Below are 8,980 nucleotides of genomic sequence, written 5' to 3'. Positions count from 1 at the left end.
GCGAATACTCATAGACAGCGAATACCCATTGACTTCCAGTCATTGAGCTAATGCTAGTTAGCATTGGCTCGCGAAAGTGCCCTTAACTTCCTTCATACTGGACACAGAGACATAAAATGGTATCCACAACTTCATCTGACTGGGAAGTAGATAAAGGGCCTCATTGCCAAAATCCCAAAGTATCCCTTTAAATAACAGCAGTGTCTATCTTGTCTGTATCCTAGCTTTGTCCTTATGCGAGCCAATGTACATAATGTTTCTGCTACCAGCTCTTATGATTGAAAAGAGTTTCTGGAAATCAGAACAGCGATTACTCACCTTGAACTGGACAAAGAATTATCTTTAATGAGTGGACAAAAGGGATTTACTCCAGAGACCCGAACAAGCCCATCCCGTCATTCGCAGGAGAACGAGAGGTGAAGATATAGCGGAAAGAGATCGAGTGCCTTGTGAGGATCCGCTGATGAGTGTCGAATTGCCCTTGCCATCCGTACTACTGGCCAACGCACAATCGGCGGAAAATAAATTGGGCGAGCTAAATGCAGTATATCCTACCAACGGGACATTAAAAACTGTCAAATCTCATGATAAGCTGTAGACCACACTATCTACCTAGAGATTTTTCATCTGTATTTTTCGTAGCTGTCTACATACCACCCACAGACCAAGGCTGCCACTAAGACCTCACTCAATGAGCTGTATACCGCCATAAGCAAACAGGAAAAGCTCATCCAGAAGTGGCCGGCGTTTAATGCAGGGAAACTTAAATCTGTTTTACCTAATTTCTATCAGCATGTTAAATGTGCAACCAGAGGGGGAAAAAAACTCTAGACCACCTTTACTCCACACACAGAGACATGTACAAAGCTCTCCCTCGCCCTCCATTTGGCAAATCTGACCATAATTTATCCTCCTGATTCCTCTTACAAGCATAAAATTAAAGCAGGAAGCACCAGTGACTCGATCAATAAAAAAAGTGGTCAGATGAAGCAGATGCTAAGCTACAGGACTGTTTTGCTAGCACAGACTGAAATATGTTCCGGGATTCTTCCGATGGCATTGAGGAGTACACCACATCAGTCACTGACTTCATCAATAAGTGCATCGATGACGTCGTCCCCACAGTGACTGTACGTACATAACCCAACCAGAAGCCATGGATTATAGGCAACATCCGCACTGAGCTCAAGGGTAGAGCTTCCGCTTTCAAGGAGCGGGAGAAGACGCGAACCATCAAACAGGCGAAGCATCAATACAGAACAAAGATCGAATCATACTACACCGGCTCTGACGCTCGTCGGATGTTTTTATTTTTTTTATTTCACCTTATTATAACCAGGTAGGCTAGTTGAGAAACAAGTTCTCATTTGCAACTGCGACCTGGCCAAGATAAAGCATAGCAGTGTGAACAGACAACACAGATTACACATGGAGTAAAACAATAAACAAGTCAAAACATGGTAGAAAAAAGAGAATCTATAATATCAAGTTTGCAAAAGGCATGAGAGGAGGCAATAAATCGAATAATTACAATTTAGGCAGATTAACACTGGAGTGATAAATCATCAGATGATCATGTGCAAGAAGAGATACTGGTGTGCAAAAAGAGCAGAAAAGTAAATAAATAAAAGCAGTATGGGGGGTGAGGTAGGTAAATTGGGTGGGTAGTTTACAGATGAACTATGTACAGCTGCAGCGATCGGTTAGCTGCTCGGATAGCAGATTTTTTAAAGTTGTTGAGGGGAGATAAAAATATCCAACTTTAGAGATTTTTGCAATTTCGTTCCAGTCGCAGGCAGCAGAGAACTGGAAAGAAAGGCGTCCAAATGAGGTTTTAGCTTTAGGGATGATCAGTGAGATACACCTGCTGGAGCGCGCTTGCTGGGGTGGGTGTAGCCATCGTGACCAGTGAACTGAGATAAGGCGGCACTTTACCTAGCATAGCCTTGTAGATGACCTGGAGCCAGTGGGTCTGACGACGAACATGTAGCGAGGGCCAGCCGACTAGGGGCATACAGGTCGCAGTGGTGGGTCGTAAAAGGTGCTTTAGTAACAAAACGAATGGCACTGTGATAAACTGCATCCAGTTTGCTGAGTAGAGTGTTGGAAGCTATTTTGTAGATGACATCGCCGAAGTCGAGATCGGTAGGATAGTCAGTTTTACTAGGGTAAGTTTGGCGGCGTGAGTGAAGGAGGCTTTGTTGCGGAAATAGAAAGCCGATTCTTGATTTGATTTTGGATTGGAGATGTTTGATATGAGTCTGGAAGGAGAGTTTGCAGTCTAGCCAGACACCTAGGTACTTATAGATGTCCACATATTCTAGGTCGGAACCGTCCAGGGTGGTGATGCTAGTCGGGCGTGCGGGTGCAGGCAGCGAACGGTTGAAAAGCATGCATTTGGTTTTACTAGCGTTTAAGAGCAGTTGGAGGCCACGGAAGGAGTGTTGTATGGCATTGAAGGCTCGTTTGGAGGTTAGATAGCACAGTGTCCAAGGAAGGGCCGGAAGTATATAGAATGGTGTCGTCTGCGTAGAGGTGGATCAGGGAATCGCCCGCAGCAAGAGCAAACATCATTGATGTATACAGAGAAAAGAGTCGGCCCGAGAATTGAACCCTGTGGTACCCCCATAGAGACTGCCAGAGGACCGGACAACATGCCCTCCGATTTGACACACTGAACTCTGTCTGCAAAGTAGTTGGTGAACCAGGCAAGGCAGTCATTAGAAAAAAACGAGGCTACTGAGTCTGCCGATAAGAATATGGTGATTGACAGAGTCGAAAGCCTTGGCCAGGTCGATGAAGACGGCTGCACAGTAATGTCTTTTATCGATGGCGGTTATGATGTCGTTTAGTACCTTGAGCGTGGCTGGAGGTGCACCCGTGACCGGCTCGGAAACCGGATTGCACAGCGGAGAAGGTACGGTGGGATTCGAGATGGTCAGTGATCTGTTTGTTGACTTGGCTTTCGAAGACCTTAGATAGGCAGGGCAGGATGGATATAGGTCTGTAACAGTTTGGGTCCAGGGTGTCTCCCCCTTTGAAAGAGGGGATGACCGCGGCAGCTTTCCAATCCTTGGGGATCTCAGATGATACGAAGGAGAGGTTGAACAGGCTGGTTAATAGGGGGTGCGACAATGGCGGCGGACAGTTTCAGAAATAGGGGGTCCAGATTGTCAAGCCCAGCTGATTTTGTATGGGTCCAGGTTTTCCAGCTCTTTCAGAACATCTGCTATCTGGATTTGGGTAAAGGAGAAGCTGGGGAGGCTTGGGCGAGTAGCAGCGGGGGGGGCGGGGGCTGTTGGCCAAGGTTGGAGTCGCCAGGAGGAAGGCATGGCCAGCCATTGGAGAAATGCTTGTTGAAGTCTTCGATTATCACGGATTTATCGGTGGTGACCGTGTTACCTAGCCTCAGTGCAGTGGGCAGCTGGGAGGAGGTGCTCTTGTTCTCCATGGACTTTACAGTTATCCCAGAACTTTTTGGAGTTAGAGCTACAGGATGCGAATTTCTGCTTGAAAAAGCTGGCCTTTGCTTTCCTGACTGACTGCGTGTATTGTTCCTGACTTCCCTGAACAGTTGCATATCGCGGGGGCTCTTCGATGCTATTGCAGTTCGCCCACAGGATGTTTTTGTGCTGGTCGAGGGCAGTCAGGTCTGGAGTGAAACCAAGGGCTATATCTGTTCTTGGTTTCTGCATTTTTGAACGGAGCATGCTGTTCTAATATGGTGAGGAAGTAACATTTAAAGAATGACCAGGCATCCTCAACTGACGGGATGAGGTCAATATCCTTCCAGGGTACCCGGGCCAGGTCGATTAGAAAGGCCTGCTCGCAGAAGTGTTTTTAGGGAGCGTTTGACAGTGTGAGGGGTGGTCGTTTGACCGCGGACCCGTGGGCGGATACAGGCAATGAGGCAGTGATCGCTGAGATCTTGATTGAAGACAGCAGAGGTGTATTTGGAGGGCAGGTTGGTCAGGAATGTCTATTAGGGTGCCCATGTTTACGGATTTAGGGTTGTACCTGGTGGGTTCCTTGATTGATTTGTGTGAGATTGAGGGCATCAAGCTTGGATTGTAGGACTGCCGGGGTGTTAAGCATATCCCAGTTTTAGGTCACCTAACAGAACAAACTCTGAAGCTAGATGGGGAGCGATCAATTCACAGATGGTGTCCAGGGCACAGCTGGGAGCTGAGGGGGGTCGGTAGCAGGCGGCAAACAGTGAAGACTTATTTCTGGAGAGATTAATTTTTAAAATTAGAAGTTCGAACTGTTTGGCATAGACCTGGAAAGTATGAACAGACTTTGCAGGCTATCTCTGCAGTAGATTGCAACTCCTCCCCCTTTGGCAGTTCTATCTTGACGGAAAGTGTTATAGTTGGGTATGGAAATCTCGAATTTTTTTTGGTGGCCTTCCTAAGCCAGGATTCGGACACGGCAAGGACATCAGGATTGCAGAGTGTGCTAAAGCGGAGTAAGGCAAACTTAGGAGGAGGCTTCTGATGTTACATGCATGAGGCCAAGGCTTTTTCGACGCAGAAGTCAACAAATGAGGTGACTGGGACATGCAGGGCTGGTTTACCTCCACATCACCCGAGGAACAGAGGAGTAGTAGGATGAGGGTGCGGCTAAAGGCTATCAAAACTGGTCGCCTAGAGCGTTGGGGACAAAGAAAAAAAGGAGCAGATTTATGGGCGTGGTAGAATAGATTCTGGCATAATGTGCAGACAGGGGTATGGAGGGGCGCGGGTACAGCGGGGCAAGCCCAGGCAGTGGCGGTGATGATAAGGAGAGGTTGTATCTCTGGACATGCTGGTCTCAATGGGTGAGGTCACCGCATGTGTGGGGGTGGGACAAAGGAGGAGGTATCAGAGGTACGGAGAGTGGAACTACAGGGTCCATTGCAAAACCAAACAATGATAATGAAAACTAGCACTGAACAACAGTATGCAAGGCATATTGATATTTGAGAGAGACAAACAATAAGGCATAAAGTGATTGGCAGGTCTTTGATTGGGAGAGCTAGCTAAAACAACAGGATAAGGATAACAGCAGCAATAACAGGGTGCTAGTTCTAAACACAGCAACAAACAGGTAAAAAATGGCGACGACTAGGCAGAGAGGGTCGGATTAACTACACACAGATCCTGAGTTAAAGCACAGAGCCGACAGATAAAACACAAAATAAACAGAATGGAGTACCGTGAATTAATGGACAGTCAAAGCATGCATCAGCTATGTAGCCAAGTGATCATAGTGTCCAGGGGGCAGCCGTAGATGGAGCTCGGAGGCCTCCACTAATCTTAGCACGCGGCGTTTAAAGTTAGTAGCCCGGGGGGTGGTCTGCTCAGACGGAGGGGGTCTGCTCAGACGTGTCGTCGTCGACAGAGAATCCAAGCCAGATGGTGGATGGCGAAAGAGAGGTTGTGAATGTTAGAATTGTGTTTGCTAACTGGTGCTAGCTTCGTGGCAGTGGGCGCTAGCTGCGCTAGCCGCAAGCTAGCTGTGAGGATCAGAAGCAGTGGCTCAGGGATTACGGCAGGAATCCGGCGTTGTTGTCGAGAGACAGTCCGATGCTGGTAAATTGGTGAGTAATATCCAGGCTAATAAACAGGGCTGGTGTCTGTGCAGAAGGTAAAAGCTACTAGCAGTGGCCAAAAAAAATGGCTTAAATTAGCTTGTAGCTGGTATTGTAGCCCAAGAATTCGCTGGTAGACCTCTTCAGCTTAGCCGGCAGATGGGCCTAGCTCGAGGCTAGCTCAAGGGCTAACTGGTGCTTGCTTCGGGACAGAGGTGTAGCCAGTAGTAGCCACTCGGTTGCAGCTAGCTAGCTGTGATGATACGGTGTAATTGTCCAGAGCTTGCGTCAGGAATCCGGTGATTGTGGTAGAGAAAAAGCAGTCCTATATTGCTCTGGGTTGATATCGGCTTGCAGACTGGCAGGTATTGGCCGGTATTGAAGCTGGCTGTGTCCGAGTTGAGGGTGAAGACCGCAGCAGTGGCTAACTGACTACTAGCTAGTAGCTAGTTATCTGGCTAGCTTCTGATTGGGTTACGGTTCTAAAGTATAAAAAAAAAAATTGCAGGTCCGTACCACATTGGGTGAGGCGAATGTAGGAATGATATTCAGTTCCTAGATGGAAAGTGAAATTAAAAATATATACGAAATGTATACGGAAAAATACGAAGACTATTTACTATTTACTATTTACACACGACAGGGACAATACAAACACACGTCCGACTGCCACGCCATCTTGGACCATGAATGGAGTGGCAGGGCTTTGGCAGGGCTTGCAAAACTATGACAGACTACAAAGGAAGCACAGCCAAGAAGCTGCCCAGTGAACGAGGCCTACCAAGGTTGTATTCGGCACATGTAACAAATATAATTTGATTTGATTACGCTACTGCTACTCTCTGTTTATCATATATGCATAGTCACTTTAACCATACCTACATGTACATACTACCTCAAATAGCCCGACTAACTGGTGCCTGTATATAGCCTCGCTACTGTATATAGTCTCGCCACTGTTATTTTTCGCTGTTGTTTTTATTTCATTACTTATCTATTGTTCACCTAATACCTATTTTTTTTAACTTAAAAAGTAAGTAAGCATTTCACTGTAAGGTCTACACTTGTTGTATTCGGCGTACGTGACAAATAAACTTTGATTTTATTTAATTAGGCAGGGAGTCCCTGTTCTCAACAGAAGACACATTTCTGATATAACAGAATGATAATAAAGTACTGTAGTATTCTAGCACTCAAATCACCTCACAAAAAGTCAACACCCCTTATTTAAAACAATGCTTCGTGGCTTTCTCTCTGTCATCAATAGAGGCTGTTAAATGAAAGAGCGGTGTGTTGTGCTGTGTATGAAAAGTGTTAGTCACGCCACATTGCTGTGAATGAAGACCCAGGGGTAGAGCACAAAGGAAGAGAATTCAGTCTGTGTACATGTGAGTGCATGTGTGTGTTTTATTGTGTATAAGTGTGTGTGTTTTATTGTGTTTAAGTGTGTGTGGTTTATTGTGTTTAAGTGTGTGTGGTTTATTGTGTTTAAGAGTGTGTGTTTTATTGTGTATAAGTGTGTGTGTTTTATTGTGTTTAAGTGTGTGTGGTTGCGCGCGTGTGAGCATGAGAGGAAACAGAGGAAGCAGGTGAAAGTGTTAACATTGCGGTGTCATGCTGTTGACTGTGTGAGGTTGAGTTTGTGAAAGTAGAGAGGACGTGTCACCCTTCATCCTCAGTGCTCACCACACACTCTTCGTTGTCTCAAATTACGCATGTTTCCCGGTCGAAACAGTTCCCGAAGAGTTTGTGCATATATTATGATGATATTTTATGACAGTTTGTTTGTTTTGGACATCGGTGAGGKTTTTTTCGKCTGTTCGGGAACACAAAATGTTTTCTGGATCCAAGCCGATGTTCAGAGTCGAAGCCTACGCCCCTTTGTGGGTGGTTGATCAACAGTAGGGATTATACAATTTTTGTTGTCATTCAATGAGAGACGATTCGTTTTCTGCACGTTTTAATTGACAAATACTGCACTAAACATCTTAGTTAGATGTAAAATTGTACGAATAAGATCTCCTTGGAAAAACGTCAAATTTCATGACAGATTTCTTGAGATATCTTAGATTTAATTCAAAATGGACAAACCGTACTATTGCCACTCCGTTTTTCAAGCGAAGGTCTTTTCAAGCGAAGGTCTTTTCAAGCGAAGRTCTTTTCAAGCGAAGGTCTTTTAAGGGAGTATGCGAGCACACTTGTTCACTTCGTACTAGCTGAGTTCGACTAGGCGCCAGCCAAACTGAAGCATTCTGATGTCTTATGCGCGAAAAATGCTAATATCAGTCCCATGACTTGAATGGGATTTGTGCTACAAATGTTAAAACGTTAGTATGTGGAAACAGTGCCAGGGAAACTAAACCAAAGCATGGATTGCAGTCATACCTTGTCCACAGACTGCTTACAGGGTCAAGAAATCAATGTGTAATTTTGTAATTTGGGTGAATTATCCATTTAAGAGGGCTTCAGGGCAAATTAATAGCTGCCTAATGGTCCTCACAGCAAACTTAAAAACAACTCAGAGCATGTATAACCTTTATATATAAGTCTGTTTTCTGAGGACCTAGATAGTTTGTGTGTATATATTGATATGTAGGCTACATGTGCCTTTTTGAACTGTATGTAGTTCTGCCCTTGAGCTGTTCTCATTCATTCATGTTCTGTGTTATGTCAAGTTTCAGGCTTTGTGTGGACCCCAGGAAGAGTAGCTGCTGCTTCACAACAGCTAATGGGGATCCTAATAAAATACCAGATACTCAAAAATACACACACACACACACACACACACACACACACCTGGACCCATCCTGAAACTCCCCAAAACCCCCCAAAAACAAATGACTGAAAGAAATGAAAGTGTGACTAGGAAATGAAACATAAAGGCAGTGTATATTTAACCAGCAGAAATAGAATGGTGGCGGACAGTGGTACCACTGACCCAATGTTAACTTTTTATGCTTTCTCCTTACTCCAACCCTAACCGAACCCCGGTTCCTAAACTTTTAACCTCAACACCTAATTAATTCAACCTCACGTTTTCGTTCTGCCGGTCCAATATACACTTTCTAACATGAATGTGGAATGACTGACCTGGTGGTAGACTGGTGCTGTCAGTGGAAACTCCGTTGACATGGTGACGGTGCTCTGGGTTAGTGTTGTGTCTCAACCTGAAGGCCCCCAGAGGGACCTTCCATTCCAGGGCCTGCAGTCTGTGCTGGGCCTGCAGTCTGTCCTGGGCCTGCAGTCTGTCCTGGGCCTGCAGTCTGTCCTGGGCCTGCAGTCTGTCCTGGGCCTGCAGTCTGTCCTGGGCCTGGGCTTCGTGATGGATCTCCATCTGTCTGGCCAGCAGACGCTCCAGCTGCAGCTAACACACCCGCATGAACAGACCACATAGACACACACACACAC

General features: G+C 45.8%; 1 pseudogene; it reads right to left on the bottom strand.

The window, feature by feature from the left end:
- The window catches only part of LOC111980312 (NGFI-A-binding protein 1-like), a 56,581-nt pseudogene that overhangs the window by 8,039 nt on the left and 39,562 nt on the right, over positions 1–8,980 (bottom strand).

This window comes from Salvelinus sp. IW2-2015, linkage group LG2, assembly GCF_002910315.2.
Source record: "Salvelinus sp. IW2-2015 linkage group LG2, ASM291031v2, whole genome shotgun sequence".
In the NCBI taxonomy this organism is placed as follows: domain Eukaryota; kingdom Metazoa; phylum Chordata; class Actinopteri; order Salmoniformes; family Salmonidae; genus Salvelinus; species Salvelinus sp. IW2-2015.
Note: the sequence above shows the minus strand (reverse complement) of the source record. Positions and strands in the feature narration are given on the sequence as shown.